General features: G+C 41.2%; 1 protein-coding gene across 6 annotated transcripts in view; it reads right to left on the bottom strand.

Annotated features, from left to right (window-relative positions):
- The window catches only part of STRBP (spermatid perinuclear RNA binding protein), a 133,096-nt gene extending 108,331 nt beyond the window's left edge, over positions 1-24,765 (bottom strand). For 2 of the 6 annotated variants that reach the window (XM_037494404.2, XM_037494400.2), the window contains exons 1-2: positions 24,617-24,639; positions 21,049-21,133 (exon numbers count right to left, since the gene is read on the bottom strand). The gene's annotated coding sequence lies outside the window, so the exon portion shown is untranslated. Of the gene's footprint in view, positions 1-21,048; positions 21,134-24,616 lie in introns of all 6 variants that reach the window. The other 4 variants (XM_037494402.2, XM_054689770.1, XM_054689769.1 and 1 more) reach the window with 3 other exon arrangements.
- Positions 24,766-25,412: the final 647 nt, after the last annotated feature.

Genomic DNA, 25,412 nt, shown 5'->3' with positions numbered 1-25,412 from the left:
CCTAGGCATTGACACCCAAAAACACTAATTCAAAAGGAAACTTGCACTCCCATGTTTTCTGCGGCACTCTTTACTATAGCTAAATTATGGTAACTACGTAACTGTCCCAAAACAGATGAGTGGATTAAGATTATATGATAAATACACACAATGGAATGTTAACCAGTGATCAAAAAAGATAAACTCATGCCATTTGTGGCAATGTGGGTGAAATTGGAAGAGGATAAGGCTAAGTGAAAGAAGTCAGAAGGAAAAAGATAAAGACAGGATGGTGTCACTGATACGTGAAATACAGAGTAACTAAGAGTCAGATAAAGACAAGCTTAAAAACCCTAGAAAGCTGACTGAGAATAAAGCACCTGGAGGGAGAGGACTTGGGGGAGAGAGGGGGGGGTTGAGCACAAAGAGGGAAGGAAGGTGATGGGCTATGGGTGACTTCGACTTATCTGTCCAACTGATGCCTGACATCACTGAAAACAAACAGATCAAACAGGACTATAATTTCCCCCCAAAATCCACTCATATCCTAAGTCTTATCCCTTTCATTGAACACCAATAACCATTCACTCAATCTTTAAAAAGGGAAAAAACTCGAGCTCTTGTATAAAATCTTAAAAAAAAGGGGGAAAGGAATTCAGCCCTGACAAAAGACCCTCAAACATATCCTATCATTAACCCTGCCTCCAAAATACATCCTAAAGCCTTTGCTAGCATCATCTTTCACTTGAACGGAAATAGCCCTCTAATTCATTGTTCTCCTTTTATTCTGGCCCCTACCTACAATACTGAGTCATCATTTAAAACATCAAGTCTTTTCACTTCCTTACCAAAATCTTCCAATGACTTAACATCCTCAGAATAAAAAACATACTATTCATGCTGGCTTACAAAATCCAGTATAGACTCCTGCCTATGTTACCCAACTAATTTCTACCTCTCCCTCTCCAGCCCTCCTCTCTGCTACACACCCGTTTGGTTCCTCCCACATACTGTGTCCTGCACTTCACACACTAGTTGTTTCCTCTGACTGGAACAGTCTTCATTTTCTTCCTAATACTGACACTTTCTTTACATTCAGATCTAACCATAAATGAGATCTCTTCAGAGGCCTTCCCTGATGATCCAAACAAGTAGCCATACCATCATCCTCCTATTTGACTACCAACCAATTTAAATCTTTGCGTTAGTACTTAACCGTATGTATTTCTTGATTATTTGTTCACCATTTCTCCACAGGAACATAATATCAAGAACAGTAAGGACCTTGTATGTCTTATTAGTCACTATATTACAGTATTTAGAGTAGTGTCTGGACCACAACAGATACCCATAAGAATGTTGAGTGAATACATGTATGAATAAATGAACAATTGCTTACATTTCCATGCTTTATTAATGGTGGGTTTTGTTAGCACCAATTTTTGGGTGGGAGGGAGGACGAAAAAAGCTACACTTTTCTAGTTATAAATGTATGTCTGTCCAATTTAAGTAGTTTGTGTACTTTCTCTATAGAATTACTTCTTCCCTAATCTGATCCAACTTATTAAAATTCAGTGGTAAAGATGCACCATAGCACAGTAGTCAATTCTCCCCTAAATTGATGCAGAGATTTAATGAAATATCTACCAAGATTTTGTTTGGTTTTCCCCAGATGCAAACACTCTAAAATTTATACAAAACAGTACAAAACCTAGAAGTTATAAGAACTGTGAAAAAGAATGATAAAACGTGAGGAGTCACTCTACCCAATTTAAAGACACTATATGGCTACAGTAATCAAGGCGGAGTGGTACTGGCAGAAGGAAAGATCTGTAGATCAGTGGGACAGAAAAAGAGAATTCAGAAATAGATCCTCACAAACATGCCTGAGTTTTGACAAAGGTGCAAAAGCAATCCAAAGGAGGAAAAGCTTCAATAAAAGATGCTAGAGGAACTGCAAATCCTTAGACCAACTTAAAAAAAAAACCCCACAAACTTTGACCTGAACTTTACATCGCATATAAAAAAATAACTCAAAGTGGATCAGAGACTAAGGAGGAGAAAATCTCCTGAAACATAAGGACAGTTTACGAGTTCGTATACTTGACACCAAAAGCTCGATGCATAAAAGGAAAACCTGATACACTAGACCTCATCAAAATTAAAAACTGTCAATCTATGAAAGACTCAGATAGGAAGATAAAAAGACAAGCAAGAGACTGGGGAAAAAATACAACCCTCCTACCCAATAAAGGATTGCAATCTAGAATATATAAAGACTCAAAATTCAACAGTAAAAAATAAGCAACCCAACTGGAAAATGAGCGATAGACCTGAACAAACATTTTATTGAAAAGGACATTGAGCTGGCAAGTAAGCACATGAAAGGATGGTCAATGTGATAAACCATCAGAGAAATACAAATTAAAACCTTAATGAAATATCACTATACACTGATCTGAATGGCTAAACTAGAATATAATTCATTGCTGGTGGGGATGTAAATGGTGCAATCACTTTGCGAAACAGTCTGGCAGCTTCTTAGAAAGCTAAGCATAATCTTAACCATATGATCCAGGGATCGCACTCCTAAGTGTTTGCTCAAATAAGTTGAAAACGCATTTGTATGCACCAACACCTGCACACAAATGTTTACAACGGTTTTATTCATAATTTCCCCAAACTGAAAGCAATCAAGAAGTTTTTCAATAGGTGAACAAGTAAACAAGCTGCAACACAGCTCGGCACTGGAATATTACACAGCAATTTTTAAAAACAAGCCATCAAACCACCAAAGATCGTGGAGGAAGGTAAAATGTATATAGTTAAGTGAAGAAAGTCAACTTCAAAAGAGCTACAAACATGTCAAATATTGGCAACATTAGAGAGACAGGAAAGAAGTCAGTGGTTGACAGCGGTTGAGGATGGGAGAGGGATGAATACAGCACAGGAGATATTTGGGATGATTATTCTGTATGATATTGTGATGGTGGATACATATGTCAAAACCCATAGAATGCATAACATAAAGAATGAACCCCAATGTAAACTATTAACTTTAGCTAATAATAATGTATCAATATTGGTCCATCAATTGTAAAAACTTTATTTTATCAATACAAGATGTTAATGAAGGAGGGAGGAAACTAGTGAAGGAGGAAAGTATATGTGGAAACTCTCTGTATTATCTGCTCTATTTCCTTTAAACATAAAACTGTTCTAAATATAGTCTTTAAAAAAAAAAAGGGTAACATCAAATGCTGGTGAAGATGTGAAGAAAGTGAATGACTCATACCACTGTGGTGGGGAATGTAAAATGCTACAGCCTCTCCAAAAGAGCAGGCATTTAGGATTTAAGCAGTGTATTACAAAGCTAAAAATGCATTCACCACTCAGCCTAGCAACTGCACTCTTCTGCATATGAATATTCACATCAGCTTTCTTGGTAAAAGAGTCAAAAACTGGATACAATTCCAATGTTCTTCAAGAGGTAAAGATTGGATAAACCATGACTTACACATTTACCATAAAATATTTAATACTTATCTTTAAAAAGAACAAAATAATGATAAATTCAATAACTTGCATAGATCACAAAGAGAATTAGACTAAGGGAAAAAAGTCAACATTAAAAGTTTACATACTCTATGATTCCATTTATATAACTTTGAAATGATTAAACAGATGAATTATTGTTGAATATGTTATTTCTTTAAAAAGCAAGTGAACCTACAATTATCTCAAAACAAAAAGTTCTTTAAATCCCCAAAGTTAAGCTATGTTCTCTGAAATCAAATACCTCCTCTTGGGTAGACTGACGAGAATTTCCCAGGAGGGGGGTCTCAGCCTCAGAAGTACTTAAAAATTACCTCTAACAATCCTGACACTGAGACAGCATCCTAGATCAACTAAATTAGAACTCCTCAAGGTGAAACCCAGACATGTTTTTTTAAGTTCCCAGATCACAGTAGTCAAGTTGAAAATCAGTACCCTCCAGAGCAAGGGAATCATTTTAAATGCAAACTTTATTAGCATGCCAAAATTAAGAGGTGTTGAGGATCGGTCCATTAAATTTACTAAAATCTTAGCCATAAAAATCATTCCAATGATAAAAATTAACTTTAACCCAAAACTAACTCATTTGCCTTCTACAATAGAAACCAAAGACTCAAAACAACCCAAAAAAAAGACAACAGCTCATTATGGCATATTTTTAAGGAATGTATTTATGGCAATGGAATCTGAGTCCGAGTTGAATAGTAGGTTCATTTTAATCTGTGAAACTTCTATATATTCAAAAACAAAACTACTGATCTGGCTTTCCAAAATCTTTCAAGCAAAAAGGCATTTTCCATTTAGGGTTTAAACTAAAATCAAAAGAAAGGACTTAAATAATCTTAATATTTTAACAAAATTACCTATATTACAAACCATAAGACAGGGTAAAGAACATGAAGCATTTCAAATGAAATGCTCTTTTCCAACTGAAAAATGGGAAAGCAGCAGTGGCAACTTATCATTTACACACGAGCACGATGCACATGCACACAGACACACTATTTTAAAACTAAATGTCGTACAGGAACACTAAACACACCCAAACAAACCCACATACCACATAATTCAACACATCCAGGCAACAGTGACTGAGGAATGGAATAGCATGGTTACTGCAAGGATTTGGCAGACTGATACAGACACATTTCCTCTGCCTTTAACAGTGCATGTTACATTATCAAAGTAGTTTTGGTTTTAGGTTTGTTTGGTGAATATTTGGAGGGAAGAAGAATGACAATGCATAAATTATTAATTTAAAACAGATTGTTAGCCCAGGAAAAGTAAAACAACTGAGAAAATATAATAGCATCTGACAGTTGTATGTTGCTTAAAACATTAAAGTGATAAGGTCACTTTTAAATATGTGTAATCTTTTTACAAGTTCAGAAAAACCACAAATTATGGAGCTACAAACCACCAGCTATTCAAAAGAAAATTGTAGCTTATAAAATATTGGCTGACAGCCAGTAGGAATGATTTTTTTTCCCTTCAAACAAGCGCTGTAAACCATAATACTCTCAAAAAGGACTACAACCAGATTATTCAATCAAAGAGTAATGTATTAATACGACAGTAAAGGTAAGTCAAATCCTGGCCTAAAACAAGCTGTAAAAGTCCACAAACTGGGCCTCCCTGGTGGCACAGCAGTTGAGCACTGGGCTGTGAAGTGGCCCGCGCAGCCTCTGCAGTGCCGGTTCAATCTCCGGCCGCCAGCGAGGGTCCCACATGGCACGCAGACCTCTCCTGCCATGCCCGCTCCTCCCCTCAGCAGTGTATTTCGTCAGTCTGCCTGTTCTGTTCCCCACTCTGGCTCTGGTGAATTCTCTCACCCTCCCACACTTCTGACTGTACCCAGTGCCTGTATAAATAAATAAATAAATCTTCTAAAAAAAAAAAAAAAAGTCCACAAACTGTTCCCTACCGATATAATAAAACATCACTGTGGAAAAAGCTATACGGAAAATTATAATTTACCACAATTTCATCAAGGAGTAAGTAAATGCTTCATCTGATTGAATTAAGATACCGCAATAATAAAAATCTTTGGACTCTAAATACCAATCAATGTATTTAAAAGGAGAGAATAAGCACTACACAACTCCCCAGCTGCCAAAACAGCTATCCTTTGAAAGACAGCAAAATTCCCACTACAACCCAAAAATATTTTCTTCACCTAACTGTCCAAATAAAAAGTAAAAGACACTATGGCAGCAGAGAGATTAAGGTTCAAATCCCAACAATGCAAGTTCTTAGCTAGAAAGTACCTTAAACTACTAACCACTCGGGGCATCATTCTTCACTTTTATAAAATGGAAACACCATCACTCAATTCACAGTGAAACTATTCTATAGATCTAAAGTGGCTATATATACTAAATATACAATGGAGTATTAGTCAATCATAAAGAATGAAATTTTGTCATTTGCAACAACATGGACAGACCTTGAGAGCATTATGCTAAGTGAAATAAGTCAGAGAAGACAAATACTATATGATCTCATTTATATATGGAATCTTTAAAAATAAAAAAAAAAAAGCCTAACTCATAAATACAGGGGGATGGGCGGAATGCAAACTCAATGAAGACTGTCATATGGTACAAACTTCCAGTTATAAAATAAGTCCTGGGGATATAACATACACTATAGTGACTATAGTTAATAATACTATATTGTATATTTCAAAGTTAGTTGGAGAGCATATCTTGAAAGTTCTCATCACAAGAAAAAACTTGTAGCTATGTGTGGTGGTGGATATTACTAAACTTACTGTGGTGATCATTTTGCAATACTTACAAATATTGAACCTCTATGTTGTATACCTGAAATTAATGACATTATATGTCAATTATATTTTAATTTAAAAAACAAAGATCTAAAGAGGCAATGCATTTAAACTGCTTAGCACAGTACCTCAAACACAATAATAAAACTCCACATACAGAGGCCAGAATAGTTGAAGCACTGTATTCAACAAATGAAGAAGTCAGAATATTCAAAATGTGATGTCTCTGTTGCTGATGTTTTAGCTAACCGGTACCCAAGAAATAACTGTCGAAAAGCTATAAGAACAACGATAATAGCAGCCATGAGTACCTTCTAGTGCTTGGCATTTTATAAATTTTTTTTTTAATCTTTACAACAATCCATTAAGGAAACAACCAAGCACAAGGTATATACAAAGTACTTTAGGAAGCATTAAAATATTTCTAGAAAGCCTTGAATGGACTATAGACTCTGTAAATATATATATTTTTTCCCCCAAAGAATGGGATTGGATTATTACCCATATTTATGTGATCTTGTTTTTTCGCCTACCAAACAGAGAATAACATTTTGACAGATGTTTGGTAGACAACTAGTCCTACCCATATCACAGTGACTTTGTTATTTAAAAAAGGCAAATAAGGTAAGAACCTATAAAAATACTGCACACCATAAAACAGAGTAACATCATAAGGATACAAATATTAACTGCAACTTCATCTTGCAAGCCTACCTTAATTATGGTGTAAGAATTTTTTCTAGTCTAACCTAACTGATATAACAGCTGAACTCTGTACTTTTTCCCTTTAAAGACCATGGCTTCCTCTCTTTCACCTATTTAAAACGTATTCTACCCAGCACTATATCTCACACTTGTTACAGAGAACACTATACTAGTTACCTTTTTGCAAAATTGTATGTTCTACCTCTCCAGCTAGCCAACAAACTACTGAAGAGGAAGAATTTTTTTCCATAATACTAGCTTTAGTTGTACCTTAACAGAATACTTTGTCTATAAAAAGTACTCAAATATTCAATGTCCAATTCACTGCATTTCAAAGTTAGGTCACATTTTATTCCAAGGAGTAAGATGATTTCTAAGACTAAGGTTAACAGGGGCCTCCCTGGTGACCCAAGAGGTTAAGACGCAACCTATGAAGCTATCTGCAGCCACTGCAGCACGAGTTCAATCCCCGGGCAGGGAGATACCCACATGGTGCAGGAGACCTCTCCTGACTCGCCCGCTGCTCCCCTCAGCAGTGTATTTCACTCAGTCTGCCTGTTCTGCTCCCCACTCTGTCTCTACTGAATCCTCTCACCCCCCACACCTCTGGCCTGTATCCCAGTTCTTGTATGAATAAATAAATAAATCTTTAGGGAAAAAAAACCCCTAAGGTTACCACAACAATCCTTTCTATTATAATTTCCAGATTAAACATAGTAAAGATGCAGTTTGCAAACTAGTCACTACTTTCAGTTTGCCAATTTATCTAACTCCATGGTTCTCTGAGAATCCTCAGAATCCTGAAGGTCCCTCAAGACCCTTTCGGGGATTGGCAAGGTCAAAGTATTTTCATAATAATACTTAGGTGATACGTGCCCCCTTTTTTCCTCATTCTCTCACAGTGTAGAGTTTTCCAAAAGCTACATAATATGCAGACATTACATAATTAAATGTCATATTTGGAAGCTTAACATAATTTAGTGAACTTTTTCCAAATAACGAACGTATCGTTTTATAATCATGTATAATAAAGATCCATTCAAAATGCAACAAATTAATGGATTTTAATGTAACTGAAGTTCACTGACATGATTTCAGATTCCATTAAGAAACTATAATTTGTCAAGTTTTGGTATTCTAAGAAAAATATCCACAATTATCTAAAAAGGCTTAAAAAGCACTTCTTCCTTTTCTAACTTTAAATCTGTGTGAAGCCAAATTTTCTTCTTTACATATTTCAACCAGAACAATTACAAAAGACTAATTGCAGAAGTAGCTATCAGAACCTAGCTGTCTTCTAGTAAGTTACACACTGCAAATGTAAAGTGATGACACTCTTCTCACTAAATTTTGTGTTACAGAAAGTTTTCTAAAACATGATTTATAAAAATACATCATCCAGGCCTCCCGGGTGGTGCAGCGGGTTGAGTGCAGCACTGTGAAGCTGTCTGCAGCCTCTGCAGTGCAGGTTCAAACCTGGCTGGCGAGAATCCCACATGGCGCGGCAGACCTCTCTCCAGTCACGCCCGCTGCTCCCCTCAGCAGTGTATTTCGGTCGTCTGCCTGTTCTGCTCCCCACGCTGTCTCTGGTGAATTCTCTCACCCTCCAGCACCTCTGGCCTATACCCCAGCTCTTGTATAAAAATAGATAAATCTTAAAAAAAAAAAAAAAAAAAACATATATATATCAACCGTGGGAAGTAAGGGAAATTGGCAGATATTGGTCAAAGGCTAAAAAGTTGCACGTGTGGAATGAATAAATCTACACAGCTAATGCACAACATGATGACTATAGATGATACTACTGTAATAAATGAGTAGATTTCAAGTGCTCTTAACACGCACACCAAGTGAGACACAATTTGAGCAACAAGAAGCAAAAACATCACGCCCATTCCAATTCCCCAAGATATTACACAAAAACACAGAGCCCACACTGTACAAACGTAACAGAGAGCACTTACTGAGCCCACAGTACATGGCAGGCATTGGTGCTTTACTTAACATTATCTCAAAATCCTCACAATGCTGCAAAGTCACAGAGCAGCAAAGAGACTCAGATCTACTTGCCAAAGGTCACATAGTTAATAAGCGGTAGAACCAGGATGCAAAAATGAGGCCCATGTGACTCCAAAGTTCAGCGCTCTCTCCACTCTACCAGGCTATCTTTTTTTTTTTTTTTTAAGATTTATTTATTTATGCATACAAGAGCTCGAGTACAAGCTAGAGGTGGGGGGGCGGGTGGTGTGTGTGAAAGGATTCACCAGAGACAGTGGGGAACAGAACAGGCAGATTGACCGAAGTACACTGCTGAGGGGAGCAGCATCTACCAGGCTACCTTTATAACACTAGACCAGAAATCTGACCTGTGGCTTACTCTCAATGTTCTTGAGCAAATCAAATCATAACTTCTCTCAGCCACTTTTCTCATCTACAAGCTCTCCAAAGTCCCCTCCATATTCTTGGGTGATTCATCGCAATCTCAACTCTACAGTTTTATAATAAAGGCATTTCACATGCTTTTCTAAACAGAACAAGAAAAGCAATACAAGTAATGGGAAAGTGATAAGTAAATTAATAGACTGGGATGTAGCTTTTGAGGCTTTAATATTAACAACCATCATAAAATATACTATAAACACTGAGCAGGCATTGTATACTCCTTTCATCCTAAGCAACCAAAGCGTCCTTCTTTGACATAAGCTTGGGCCTTCGCCAGCAAACATCTCTTAACGGTGTTAAGAACCTGTTAGTAAGCGACACAGGCACATCTGAAGGATTACTGCAGGGAGCAAATACCTCATCATTAGCTTACATAGAAAGTACCACCTACTCTTTAAGGTAAATTATACAATAATCAATAGAGATATATGCCAAACATTTCTGAGAAAAGAAGGGCAAGCTGCAGGAAATAGTGAAAACTGACACACACAAAAAACAAAAATTCAGGAAGAAATGTATTGATTGCAGACAGCGTACAAGATGTGGTTTTACTGTACTTGCATTAAATTGCTATTTGTCAAGACTAGTAAAATTTAGACTTCTATAACAGCTACAACTTGAACACAAGGGACCTATGCGCCAGACACTGTGCTGAGTCCTTTGGAGACAATCCCCTCTACTTCAGCCCTACAGAGCTGTGAAGTACGATATTCATTTTAAAAGGTAAAAGAAAGTTTGCAGCTAGCTAAGTGGCAGAGAAAGGATTTGAAAACAAATCCAACTCACTCCAAAGTCTGTACTCTTTATGAAACATTTGTGCTGGCTACAGAAAGAATGGAACTGCATCCCTAGGTCAAAACAGAAATATGTGTAATATTTGAGTCAAGTTACAAAGGCAATTTGAAATTTTTAAATAAAAGTTCTTAAAAGCTTGAAATCCATTAATGGAAGTGCCTACTGTTTAGATATTAGCAAAAGTCACAAGGTCACTGTCAAAATCTATACTTCTTTGGACAACTATCAATACACTTAAACTCAGGACATTTAAGATGGTTGCTATTGCTACAGCTTATATTATTATGCTCACATGACCTAAAAAAAAAAAAAAAAAATCTGTCCAAAGAATTTAACCATCCTTTTAACCTAAAACCCAGCATACTGAAGTAAATTAGCCCTGTGCCTATTATACAGGAATCATCTACCAGGGAAAGTTGGCCTGCAAAAGTTCTTTCAAACATTCAAAAAAGTAACATGAGCTTTTTTTAATGGTGCAAAATTTTAATTACAAAATTTTCAACATTAAATTTGAGTTATTTCTCATTGAAACTGAGTCACCACTTTTTAAAAAGTACCTAAAGATGGGACACATTTTCCTACACAAATAGTACTGTGTTCCTCCATACAATTTGTGGCTTTTTGCCTCCAGATTTAGTGAGACTACCCAACTTTTGATAGCTAATAGACATGGATTCGAATCCCAGACCTGCCACTTAAGTGATTCTGGAGTTACTGAAGCCTTAGTTTTGGTTTTCTTACAAGGCTCATATGAAGCTTTTGAGACAATATGCACAGCATGTCCACTACTACTGACACTTTCTTTTTCATTGTTGCCACTGTTTGTAAATGTAACATACTCTCTACTAAATAACATTAAGAGGATTCTCTCACTGACAAATCAGAGCTGGTCAACCCACAAATGGTGCCCTCTAGTACAAATCTACCATAGTAAACCTTGTCATGGTAAAGATTTTTTATTTGAATTGATTTAAAACTTTTCCAAACTGCTTAACGAGTAAATGGTTTTACTTTTGGAGTGCTAGAAATAGTTTGAAATTAGGTAGGGTGGTGGCTGCTCAGCATTGTAAATGTACACAATGCCAATGAATTGTTCACTTTTAAATGGTTATCTTAAAAATATTTTATTTTCAGAGAAAATGAGGGGGGAAATGCACTAATTGTTCCTATGAGCTTTATTAGCCAGTTACTCATTTTATTCCAGGTCTCCTGGCCCCCATCTCTAAGAAGCAGACTGACATGGTGGAAAGAGACCAGGCCTGGAGATGAAGAAACCCATCTTTTGCTCCAACTCTGCCACAAGTTGGGTGTGATTTTGGACAAGTCCCTTAATCTCTCTGGATATATTAACAGCTTGTTTAAACTCAACTTGTATTTCAAAGAACAAGCAGGGATAAAAGAACCTTACAAGTTTCTCACAAGTTTTCATACTTTATATTCTTAACAAGCCAAGTATATGAAATAAAATTATCTAGATAAAAAAGTTAACTACAATAAATGCTAAATCTGACAAAATAAAAACCACCACACCTCCAGTGAGCTGAAAAATGTTATTCTAAATAGGAAAATTTTCTCACTGACTCCTATTCACAGGGGGGCTGGGGGGACGGCGGTAATGACAGTGCCAAAATCACATTCACTGATATTATAAGGAGAAGACTTAATTCAGAGATGACTAGTATATAAGCTCAAGGTCAGCCTTCTAAACAAAGCTGGTGAACTGCAAGTTTTTAACTTAATAAACTCAATGATATCTTTACGCTCAACTAATAAAAAATGCATTTGGCATAAAAATCTAAACATGGATCAAGAGATAACCTATAATAAAAATTAAATACATTAATCAATATAATTCTGAAAATAATTATTTTTTCCTATAAATAAATAACCTTTAGGCTGAAAACTCCTGATACGGGCTCTAAAAGTTACATAAAAGAATCTTATTTTTCTTGAATTGCCTGAAATAAAAGTTAAACCCTCTGATATCTTCTGATATTTTGCTAAATGCAGGTTGTTAAAGAAAGGTTGTGGCAACTAACACCTTAATTACCATTAATTAGAATAGAGACTTGTTTTCTCCAATGTGCCTCTAACTCTCACAGGGAAAAATAGGGGTATGAAATCATCCAAACCTTTTAAACTCAAAAGCGATCAGGGTGACTAGTGAACTCTGTTGTTTTCAAAGGAGTAAGACAGATGCTGCTTAGCTATCAATAGCCAGTAAAGGAAAGTTTAAGGATAACATTTAAGTTTATCAAACTGCTGAGAATACATGAAATGTTTTATAACCTACAGCAATTTACCTAATAAATTTAGTAAAACAAGTGGAGTGACTTACAAATCAAAAGAAAAATTTGGATGCCTTATCAGAAGTTTTCCAAATCAATTCTCTAGATCCAAACCTCAGCAGTAGATGCAGCAATTAAGTCTTCTCTTTCTGGCAGTCATGTCTCAAAACAAAGACATAAAGCAATGCTGAACATTTTTATCTTGTGTGGTTTTTTTTTTAAAGGTTTATTTATTTTTATACAAGAACTGGGGTACAGACCAGAGGTGCAGGAAAGTGAGAGGATTCACCAGAGACAGAGCGGGGAGGAGAACAGGCAGACTGATAAAAAACACTGCTGAGGGGAGTAGCGGGAGGAGAGGTCTGCTGCCATGCCATGTGGGCATCTCCCTGGCTGGCCGGGAATCGAACCCACGCTGCAGAGGCTGTGGACAGCTCCACAGTGCTGCGCTCAACCACTGTGCCACCGGGGAGGCCAATGCTGAATTTTTTAAACAAAAATTCCTGACACTCTTTTTATTAGAACAATCATCACCTGGTATCATCACCACACTTTCAAACTCAACACCCAAACTAAACTAACCTTGTCTCCTAATCCCATTTCTCTTGGGTTCCCTACCCAAGAGACCCCAGCTGGCAGGTTCAACGAGACTTGAAACCTTGTAGACTTGTTGCTAAGCCCTCACATCCAGTTACAAGTTTCTTTGGCTACATACCCACTTCCTCTACCTTTATCACATTTTCCCTCAAACTATACAATAGAATCTTAATCGGTATATGAATTTAAGCCTCTTTTTCACAGAAAGTTATCAAATTTCTAAAGACTGTCCCGATAAAGTCACTCCTCCACTCTTGCTCTAAAATCTTTCACTGAAGTTTCACTGTTGACAGGATAAAATCTTACTCCTGATTTTTCCAACATTCCTCCTCACACTTAGGCTCTACTAATTCCTTTCATATTCCCTTATCGTTAAGTGAGTCACTTGTTCTTTCCTATAGAAATCCTGAGCATTCTTATTTTGCTAGTACAATTCCCTCCATGTGGAATTTGCTTCCCCATTTTCTCACAACCCTACTTGTTTTCTGTGGCTCAGCACAAATAGCACATACCACATCATCTCTGAAGTCTCTCCTCTTTTTCACTGAGCTAGAAATAATTTCTTGCTCTTCTAAATCCCTGGACCATTTTTCTCTCTGAAGGACGTACCTTTCTTCTGCTTTAAACATATAGCATACCATCACCTCACCTAACAGACTGTCAAGTTTTTATTTTTTTTTAAAGATTACTTATTTATGCATACAAGAGCTGGGGTACAGGCCAGAGATGTGGGAGGTGAGAGGATTCACCAGAGACAGAGTGGAGAACAGAACAGGCAGATTGAAAACAACGCTAGGGGAGCAAAGGGTGACACCGGAGAGGTTTGCTGTGCCATGTGGGTTGCTCCCTGGCCGGCTGGGGATCAAACTCATCTGCAGAGGCTGCGGATTGCCTCATAGTGTGGTGCTTAACCCCTTGCGCCACCAGGAAGGCCCCCAGATTGCTGAGTTTTTTAAAGTCAGGGTCTATGTATATTTTATCTTCATATCCCTCACTGCAACTATCACAGGTACATAAAAAGGATTCAAAATGATAGATAAAATTCATAAAACCCACTGAAACTATCTTAAGAAAGAATACTCAGGAAGAATACAAACAAATACATCACAAAGACTTTAAGGTGCATGCTATTCCAAAGGAAAACCCAAAATTCCAACTAAAACAACTAATAAATGAACATTCGCCAAAACCTCAAGCACCTACTCAGTACCAGACACCAATCTAGGTGTTAGAATCTATAGAAAACAAACCTAACGTAAGTCCTTATCTTCATTCTAGGAGGGGGAAAGGCAATAAACAAGATAAATAAGCAATATACAGGTTAAATTATCTCAGTGGTATGGAGAAAGAGGATGGAAAGGAAAGCTGGTAGGGTCAGAATGGAGAGGCTGCCATTTTAATAGAGTAGACCTAACTGAGAAGAACAAAGACCCGAAAAAGATGGATCCAAGAATTTATCTGTGAAAAACAGAATTCTAGGAAGGGCAAACAGCAAGTGCAAAGGACCTGACACAAGAATATATCTGGCAAGTTAAAGGAACAGCAAGATGGAATAGAGCAGGCAAAAAGAAAAGAAAAAATGAGGTCAGAGAAGAAAGAAGGGATCCAATTACTTAATAGAACATGGCCTTTTATTCTGAGCCAATGAGAAATCTCTGGAGGGTTCTGACCAGGAGACAAAATGTGACTTACTTTTTTAAAAGGATTATTTTTGCTAGAGAATTAAGAACAGACCATAAGTGGACAAAGGGGGGGGGGGTGGAGAGAAGAACACAAAAAAACTACAATTCAGAAGCATTATTGTAGATTTAAAGCAGTAGAGGTGATGGAAAGTGATCAGAGCCTGGATATATTCTGAAGACAGAACTGGCAAAATCATCTGATGGATTAGATGTGGCGTGTTTGAGGAAAAAAGTCAAAGATGTCTCCAAATTCTAGCCTAACAGAAAGATGGAGGAAGTTGGTACTCATACAGATGTGGAAGGCTACAAGAGTGGCAGAGGAAAGAGGAGGCAAGGTAAAGATCAGAAGTCTGGATTGGGTCAAATTCTGTGTAAAATTACTCATAAAATATGTAAGCGGAGTTGTCAAGCAGGCAGAAGGATATGCAAAAGTCTAGAGTTTGGGAGATAAATATGGGGAGTCATCAAAACATACATGGTATTAAAAGCCATGAGATTGGATGAGATCACCAAGGGAATGAAAATAAAAAGCAGAGATCCTGTGGGATATTAAGAGGTACAAGTAACGAGGACCAACTAACGAAGGAAAATGAAGAGTTGAGGAGGCAGGAGGAAAACCAGCAGAGTGTAGTGTCCTAGAAATCAGAGCAGTGTTTCAAGGAGGGAGGCGGCCACCACACCAAATGTTGCTCATTGGTCAAGTAAGGATTAAACTTGGTGGTCTGTACCAGAGCAATTTCAATAGCATGATAGGGCTGATATGCCTCCGAGTAGGTTCAGGAGAGAACAGGAGGTAAGCAGAAACAACTCTTTCAAGAAATCAAATTGGATAGTAGGTACAAGAGACAGTAGGTACAAGCCCCAAAGGGTGGTTTAAAAACAAAATAAATCAGGGCCTCCCCAGTGGCGCAGCGGTTGAGCACTGGGCTGCGAAGCTGCCTGCGGCCTCTGCAGCACCGGTTAGATCACCGGTTAGATCCCCGGCCACTGGCAAGGGTCCCACGTGGCACACAGACCTCTCCTGCCACGCCCACTGCTCCCCTCAGCAGTGTACTTCGTCAGCCTGCCTGTTCTGCTCCCTGCTCTGACTCTGGTGAATTCTCTCACCCTCCTGCATTCTGACTGTACCCAGCGATTGTATAAATAAGTAAATAAAATCTTTAAAAAAAAGATTTCAAGTTTAAAAAAAAAATAAAAACAAAATAGATTAAATAACAGCATGTACATGTTGACTGGAATGAACCAGTAGACAGGTAAATAATGTTCTTACAGGAAAATAGGGGAGAGGAAGTAGGGAGTTGGGGTTGGGGGAGGAGACGGAGAGAAGTATATGATTTCTATTTACCAAATTTCACTGGGAGAGTCAAATAGTCCAATCAAGAGAAATTTCACTAATGAAATTAATTTCATTAATTTTAGAGCACAGTTACTCTTTGTGCTACTCAAGAAGGAAGAAGGACAATCCATAATTCTAATTCACATACCATAAGAAGCTGAGAAAAGAAGTTGGGCCATTTAGACAGAACCTTCTTGGTAGACATTTTAGATGTTATTTCATTTAAGCTCAAAATAACTTAATGAGGCATTATCTTTATGTTACAGATACGGAACCAGAAGCTCAGGGAAACCTGCAATTTGATAAGTGTATAAAACTGTTAAGTGGTAGAGGTACATTTCAAACCCAGCTCCTTCTGAATATTAGATAATGAATTATTGTTAATTTAAGGAGTTAAAGTAGTTTTCATGATTTTTTAAGCTCTTATATGTTAGAAATGCACACTGAAGTATTTATAGGTGTCTAAAATTTGCTGTAAAGGGCCTCCCCTGGTGGCGCAGTGGTTGAGCGCTGGGCTGCGAAGCTGCCTGCAGCCTCTGCAGCGCCGGTTCGATCCCCAGCCACCGGCGAGGATCCCACATGGTGCGCAGACCTCTCCTGCCACCCGCTGCTCCCCTCAGCAGTGTACTTCGGTCCTTCTGCCTGCTCTGCTCTCCCCTCTGGCTCTGGTGAATTCTCTTACCCTCCCGTGCTTCTGACTGTAACCAGTGCTTGTATAAATAAATAAATCTTTAAAAAAAATTCATTTAAAAAAATTAAAAATAAAAAAATAAAATTTACTGTAAATACCCCAACAAATACGACTACAAAAAGTAATTGTGGGGCCACGCTGGTGGCACAAGGGTTCAATTCAAGTCTCAGTGCTATCAAGCTATTGCCAGCCACTGCAGCATGAGTTCGACGCCCCCAGCCAGGGAACAAACCCACATGGTGCAGACTTCTCCTGTCTCGCCTGCTGCTCCTCTCAGCAACGTATTTCAGTAGATCTGCCTGTTCTGCTCACCACTCTGTCTCTGGTGAATCCTCTCACACACACCCCTCGCATCTCTGGCCTACCCCCCAGTTCTTGTACGCATAAATAAAAAATTAACCCTTAAAAAAAAGCAACTGTGAGGAACAAATCAGAAACAAGAACAGTAAAATGCTGGCAACTGCTGAAATTAGTTGATGGATATATGAAGTTCACTGTACTGTTTTCTGGGATATATGCTTGAAAATACCTTGATTAAAAAATAAAAATCCAGATCCTTCCTAGTCTAAGTTTTCATTGCTTCAAAGCCTGCCCTTAATTTCTGTTTAATCCACCCTTTTAAAAAAAAGTTATGCAGAACAGCAGCCCTCTCCTATCTCGCCTGCTGCTTCTCTTAGCAGTGTATTTCAATAAATCTGCCTTTTCTGTCCTCAAAAGGAGTTACATACTTCAAAAGTTTACAAAGTACTTCCTAATCTATTTTAGTCCTCACAATAGCTCTATAAATCAGGGGTTTGACTCCAATTTTATATGTAAGAGAGCTCTACAGTTAGTAAAGACAACAATCATACCTCCAAGCCCAGTCTTCTAAAGTACAAAAATCTTCTACAGCCCAATACAGTAACTGCACACAGGGCATACCTACGAGGAGAGTTCACCAGAGTGGTGGTCATTTTACCACTCCATAATCCAAGGACCCTCGGTTTCCTAGGAAATATAAGCATTAGCCCAAGGAATCCTTGAAAAGTCTTGTAGTTAAGGGATTGACCAAGAGACAGATTTCAAATTTGCACAGCATTCAACCTTCCTTGCCAAATTCAAGGACCAATAGGAATTTTATATACAAATTCTGAAAGTTTTCTCTCTGTGCTTAAGAGTCAACTCTTTGTGCCGCTATTTCTCCAAATGTATTATTTTGCTGTTAACTCACATTATTACATAGCTATCATAAGGACCAAAGTCCAGATATGTGAACACTGAGCTCTAAAAACACAGGGCACTACTAAACAAAAATACTTAGCAAGTTCAAAAGCCAATTTTGTGTAATTTCAAAGTATTTACAAATCTGGCATATCAGAAAACATCAGTAAATAGTTTTTTTTTTTGTTTTTTTTTTTAAGATTTATTTATTTATACAAGCACTGGGTACAGTCAGAAGTGCGGGAGGGTGAGAATTCACCAGAGCCAGAGTGGGGAGCAGAAAAGGCAGAAGGACCGAAGTACACTGCTGAGGGGAGCAGTGGGTGCGGCAGGAGAGGTCTGCGCGCCATGTGGGACCCTCGCTGGAGGCCGGGGATCGAACCGGCGCTGCAGAGGCTGCGGGCAGCTTCGCAACCCAGTGCTCAACTGCTGCACCACTGGGGAGGCCCAATATTGTATTTTTAAGATATCGTCTTCAGGCCTCCCTGGTGGCACAAGGGCTTAAGCACAGCACTGTGAAGCTGTCCGCAGCCTCTGCAGCATGAGCTCAGTCCCTGGCTGGCCAGGGAGCTACCCACATGGCGCAGCAGACCTCTCTTGTCTCGCCCGCTGCTCCCCTCAGCCGTGTTTTCAGTCAATCTGCCTGTTCTGTTCCCCACTCTGTCTCTGGTGAATCCTCTCACCTCCCACACCTCTGGCCTTTACCCCAGCTCTTGTATGCATAAATAAATAAATCTTAAAAAAAAAAAAAATCTTCTTAAAATTTTCATTACTGGTATGTTTACTATGTGTTCTTCAGGCTGACCTTGACATTATAAGCTTATTTAGAGCTTCTTTCAAAAACAACCAAAAATAGGCATACCAAGGGCTGTGGGTGTTTACTCTCCAGCTACTAACCTACATTATCAAAATTGCAATACCTTTCCCCTCTAGTTCACTAGTTTTGTTAAGTAAAACAGTTTTCCAGAGTTACTTATGAACTACCCAGTATCCAATACCTCATTAGATTAAAATATACAACACCTAAACTGTACAAGTCTATAGTTAGATGCAATGTTTGAGGAGCTTCAGATTTACCTAGAATTATAAACATCATAAGAATGAACTTCATCTATCTTAAATTTTAGAAACAAATCAGTTGGCTGACAAAGCATAGGTATTCTAAGTTACAGACCCCATTTTTACATTAAAGGCCAATTTATCTAGGGAAGGGTCTATTCTTTACTCAAACAATACTACTGAGCCCTCCTAAGAAATTTTTAAGTCTGGCACAAAACATAATTTTGAGCCTAAATGTCAATGCCTGTTTGCTGAATTAAACTGGCAAAACAGGTAAGCACAGTTAGAAAAAAATCCAGATAAGAGTCTTGAAGAACAATTACTATTTGCTTTATGTCGACAGTATTAAAATGCTTAAACTCAATTCATAAACAAAATGCTGATCTGTCCAATAGGATACTGTGAAAAGCCCTGACACCTGGAAAACTGCAAAGAACAGGAAATGCTGCAGGTGCAGCAAGAAACTACATCTTATCCATGACCCAGAAATGCCTCATAATTTATTACACAACCTGCTGTAGAAGTCTCAATTTTCACATGGAAATAAAGCATGAAGTCACACAATGCAAGGCTGTAATTTTATTATTGATATAATCAACCATACCTTTTTGAGTGTCACTAAAGTTAACGAAAGAAAGCAGGTGTTCTACATAGTGTTATTTATGTCGGCAGTTAAGAGAATCTGAATATCAATTAAAATTTAGGACTGCTTTAACACTACACATATATGGCAACAGCTTTTGTGAAGAAGGCACCATACTGCAAAAAGGATGGACTTAAAGTAGTCATGGGACAAGAAATAACTCAAAACAGTGACAAATCACTATTCAACACAAGACCTAAAACTTAAAGATTTGCAGGTCTTTCGGGTTCAAATATCTATATAACCATTAATCTGGCCTCATTACTTTATTCCTTTCTGTTTCAACTGACATAAATTTAACTTCCATTTCTCAACAAACAGTTTTCTAAAATTAGACTGGATTATGAAGCCTCCTGTACATAATTACTTGTCAGAAACAGTTTTTCTACAGCTGAGCAAATTCTGAAAACCAACCAATTTTGCAATAAAAGGATCTATGTAAAACAAATGAAAAAAGAAGAGCAATAAGATGGGTAATGGTGTTCAAACATGTTATAAAAGAGAATAAACTACTGAGAGTAGAACAGCTAGCTCAGAAGACTTATCAGGATTTTGTATCACCAAGTTCAAGCAAATTAATGTCTAATAAAGCAACTTACTATTTACATTTTTCAATGTCAATCATGACCAGCATCTGGAGGCTTTTTTCCAATTAACCAAACATAACATTTAAACATTTAGAAAACATTTAAAAACCATCCCCCCCCACCACCACCAAGAACATAACATAGTAGCATTTCCAAGCATTGGGCTTGGAAATAGCAAGTGATGGGTAATTATCTGATAACTAAAATCTGAAAGGGGAAAAGTAGTCAATAAGTCAGAAAAGAGAACATTAGAAGAAGCAACAACTATTTTTTCTGTTCAAGTCACAAACCATAAATTTTCTGCCATATATATAGGAATATGTATTGTTTATCATTCCTGATTTATGAATCAGATTTACTGGGTAAAAGAAGTGTGCGGTTTCTGAAAATTCATGCTCAGAAATAATCTGGGGCTACAGCTAGAACTCAGATGTCTCTCACAAGCTTCTGCTCTGACTTAAGAACTTCAATGAGCACCAACACGCAGCTGCAGGGGAAAAAGCAGCAAGGCAGACAGTGGAGCAAAGAATGAACAAACTTCCATTTGTAGATCAGTAACATTCAAAGAAATTTCATCTCTATCCCAGTATCTCCCCCCAAATTAACCCACCTAGTGCCAAATTCTGAAATACTATTATTTGTCTGACCAACCTAAAAGAAAAAAAGAAACCAAAGAAAGAACACCCATTGCCCCTACTTACACAGTTCTAATCTTCCTGAAAGACTTAAACTTGTTTTATATAAACGAACTCAATTCTCATGGGAGGTAGATAAAGAGTCAGATTTCTAGAGGAGAAACAAACACAAAGGGGATTAAGTATCTTGTCCAGCAAGTTACCAGTGAAAATAAAACCAGACCCAATTATTTAGCTGACAAAGTCTAAATAAATAACCTGCTTTCCTTGGTTCATAAATTTAGGATAATATTTTCAAGGGCCAACAAACTATACCAACCATAGAACTTCAGGGAACAATAAACACATGTAATCAAAACACTATGCCAGAATTGAATATTCTGAGCAACATAGTACTGTTTGCCCCAAACCAACAAGATGAACTAACACAATAGACTTAAAAAATACAAGGAAACAATGGTCATATTGGAGAGAATTTTCAAAGGTTACTCTATTCCACTTAGGTCTCACTGCTCAAGCACTCTGTGAGGGAGCCAGTTATAAAGAATATAACCCTTTATAACAATCTATACATATATCCAAACGCAAAATACTGCTAAGAGCTACAAAAGCATACTATACTTTAAAAACCTTTCACACCAAAACTTACAGCTCCAGAGCATTAACTTTGCTACCTTTATGATACCCTTCGAATTTGGATTTTAAAATAACTTCCAGTTTATTATTTAAATATTTATATTCACAGATCCAAATTACTTAAAATATGATTTTCTGCTCAGCCCTCATTATGCTTAGGCAAGATTCCCAAACTAAAACTTATGATGTGAACTTACAATGGCTGCATTAAAACACTTCCTAAATGAACGAAAGAATTTATCAACCCAGAAAGCATCCCAAGATGCGAAAATAAACCTTTTATTTGAAATCATACTAGGTAATACATTACATACTACATGAAGCCTAAAAGCAGTAACTGAAATTATTTCTGTAACATTAAGTTTTTTGGCAAAATCTCACAAGACCGAATTTTCAGCTGTCAGAAGTGGTCATTTCCAAGATTCTAAAAACCCCTGCTTACTGAGGCAGCCTCAAAACAGTTTCCTTAATCCTTCCAAATCCCAAAGAATCTAACACAAGCCACACCACCAAGACCTGCACTGAAATGTCTGTGGCTCAAACCCCTAAAGGTTATGTCCTAAGTATCTGGCAAGTTAAGGGCTGCATGTCCACCCAGCCTCAGAAGTCTTTCCTCAATAAAGGTAAAATTCTACTCCCCAACTCAAGGCAAAATACCAGAAAACCCAAAAGCCTCCACCTAAATTTTACTTGAACCACTCAGGAGAAAAAGTCAACAACCCAGGTTCAGTTACTCGCATCTTGATAGGGTAAAAAAGACTCCACTAGCTCCATTCCTGTCACTTACAGGAGCTAGGTGTACATTACCTCTGTCTGCCTACAGGACAAGACTCAACTATTACATCACCCAATGCCTGAAAACTGCCCCATTACCCAGAAAGCACCAGGATATCTGAGACACTGCACCAAGGTATCCCTTCTCCCTCTCTGATACACAGTCCTTGACTGCTACTGACGCTGGGTCCTGCATCCTTGCAGTATCATCAAAGACATCTGCCCTGCACCTGCTGCAATCCTATTTCTATTCGCTCTTAGTGCACACCTCGTGACCCTATATGGCTCTTCTCTCTGCCCACTTGGCAGGCCAGCATGCTAGGACGAGACCCCGCCACACACTTCCTCCAAACTCACAAGTGTGTACTCAACTCTCCCTTGTCTCGTCCCATTCACTGGGTTCTAGAACTGAAGCCAGGCTTCACCATACTGGGAGCAAGCACTTTCAGATGTGGCCCAGGGCTTACCACGCTCCCTATTCCATTAACATCATTCCGGGATTTTCCACCCCTTCCCCTCTCTCTGTCATTTAATCCACCATTTTAGTTTTTTCTTTTTCCAACTTCTGCACCTCATGCTTTTCACTGAATGTGAAAATTTTGGCCCTTTTAATCTTCCAGGATTCAAAGTTGTTCAGTCTCTTGCTACACTTCAGCACCCTGCTCCTTCCATGCTCTTTCAAGCAACCTGTTTTCCTCTTTCCAACCCAGTCATTCCAGACATAAATCTGAGCACCCCTTTCTAGTCACAGACATTCCCACACACATCCTTACTCTGTCCTTCCCTTACCCCATTGTAGCACCAGGCATGCATTCTTCTACATCCTCTACCCCCCAAATATCCTGCCTGCCTCCCTTCCTTCCCGGCCTACTCCTCCTCTCTACCAGGTAATACCTAGTAACCCCAAACTGTGCCTCCTCCCACCACACATCTTAGCCCAGACCTGTACACCTTCCCTTCCAGCCTATTCCCTGTGGCCTCCCTCTAGTGATTTCCAGTCTCACACACACCCCCAAACCCCTTCTTATCCCCAACTTCCCTCCACACCTCTGTCCCAGAAGCATTTCCTTCTATCTGTCTGGTCTCACCTGTCCCTTCAAGGCCAATTCTCTCATCCTCCACCGACCCCCCCCCGCCCCCACCCCCGCGCCCCACAAACACACCTTTCGCACTCCACACCCACTCCATTCCACCTGACCCTCCGAGGCCCTCCCAACCCCAAAGCCCCCCTTTTGCCGGTCCCCACCTGGGTCCACACTTTAAGAACACCCCGGCTGCATCACTTTGGCCACCTGCTAAACACCCCTCACACCTCCTGCCCAGACAGCTCCCCTCCGGGCCCGCCACTCCACCCCACTGACCCCACTTCAGTCTCGCGCCCCTCAAACTCGGGCACTGCTCCAGCCACCCTCCCTCTCCTGCCTCCCTGAACACCGGCCCAGGGGGAGGCCGGCCCGCGCCTCCCAGCACCTGGCCGGCCGCGCGCTCACGCCCTCAGGTCCCCGGAGCCTCCGGGCCTAGGAGGCGACACCTCGGCCCGCAGAGCCTCGGGCCCGCGCGTCGCCGGAGACCCCGGCCCCCCTCGCGCTGTCCGCTTCCACGCCCGGCGCCACGCTCCCCTCCACAATTGTCCTGGGCCCCCCCCCATTCCGCCCCTCAGACGCGGCGCGGCCGGGACCTCCGTCTCTCGCCTTCCTCCCCGGGGTCCCCCATCTCCGTCCTCCCCAAAGCCCCCCGCACGCCCGGCCGGACCCCCTCTCGGGCCGCCCCCCACCTGCCCCAAAGTCCCCCACCCTTCCCCCCCGCCCCACCCCCGCCCCGCGCAGGGCCGGATCCCCCACCCTTCCTTCTCCTTCAACCTGCGCACCCCTCCGCCGGCGCCCCCGGCCCCCGCCCCTGCCCCCCGCGTCCTCGCGCGGCGCCCCTCGCCCTCCACCCTCGCCAGGTGCCGCGGGGCCGGGCCCCCCGGCCGCCCGCGCCCCCACCCGGGGGGAGCACGGCGCCCGCCGCCCTGGCCCGAAGCGGCCGGGGCCCCGCGGCGGCGGCTACGACGCCGGAGCCAGGGGCCGGGACGGCGCCCCGCGCTGCGCCCGGCGCCGCGGCCGCTGCTAAGGACGCACCACAGACAATGCGGCCCGGCCGCCCCGCCAACCGCCTCAACCGCCGCCTCAACCGCCGCCCGCCCGGGACGCCCGCCGCGCAGGCGCTGCCCGCCGCAGCCTACCCTCGCCGCCGCGCCCCGCCGGCGCCCGGTGCCCGCTCCCGCTCCGCCGCCGCCGCCACCTCGTCCGCCCGCGTCCAGCTCCTCAGCCCAGCGGCGGCGGCTGCGGCGGCTGCTGCCCTGGTGGCGCTCGCGGCTCCGGTCTCCGCTTCGGCGGCGGCGGCGGCGGCGAGCACGTGACGCCGCCGAGCGCGCCGATTGGCCGAGCCGGGGGGCGGGCCCCGCGGCTGCTGGGGAACGGAAAGCCCGCCCCGCGCGCCGCGCGCCCCCTCCACGCGCGCTCCGCCGCACCTGAGAGCGCCCGCCAGCGCCCGCCGCCGCCTGCGCCAACTGCGCCAACTGCGCACCTGGGAGCGCGCAGGGGGCCCTCGCGGCGGCCGGCCGCCCGCACCTGCGAGCCGACGCTTACGTAAACTGCGTCCCCGCCTCGCGCCGGGCGCCGGGCCCCCGCCCGCTGCCGCACCTGAGCCCCGCTGCGCTAGCGGCGTAAGAGCGGCGGAGCGGGCACGAGCCGCCCCGGGAGGCACGCGAGATGCACGGAAACTTCGTAACTTCCGAATGTGGGAGTGGCTCCCGGCCGCCGCGGCGAGCCGACCTCCGCGGCCCCGCGCCCTGGCCCTGCAGCCCCCGGTGCGGGACGTAAACGGCGTAGGCGCCGCGGTGCTCCCCCGGGGGAGGAGCCCCGAGGCCCGCGGGCTTCGACTGGTTAAAAGGTTCGATTCCCGGCCTCCTACCCCACCCCCACCCTCGCCAGCTGTGTGACCTTGACCAAATTACAGAACCATTCTGTTCTTCAGTT

This window comes from Talpa occidentalis, unplaced genomic scaffold, assembly GCF_014898055.3.
Source record: "Talpa occidentalis isolate TD23 unplaced genomic scaffold, MPIMG_talOcc4v2.1 talOcc4.7, whole genome shotgun sequence".
Lineage (NCBI taxonomy): Eukaryota > Metazoa > Chordata > Mammalia > Eulipotyphla > Talpidae > Talpa > Talpa occidentalis.
Note: the sequence above shows the minus strand (reverse complement) of the source record. Positions and strands in the feature narration are given on the sequence as shown.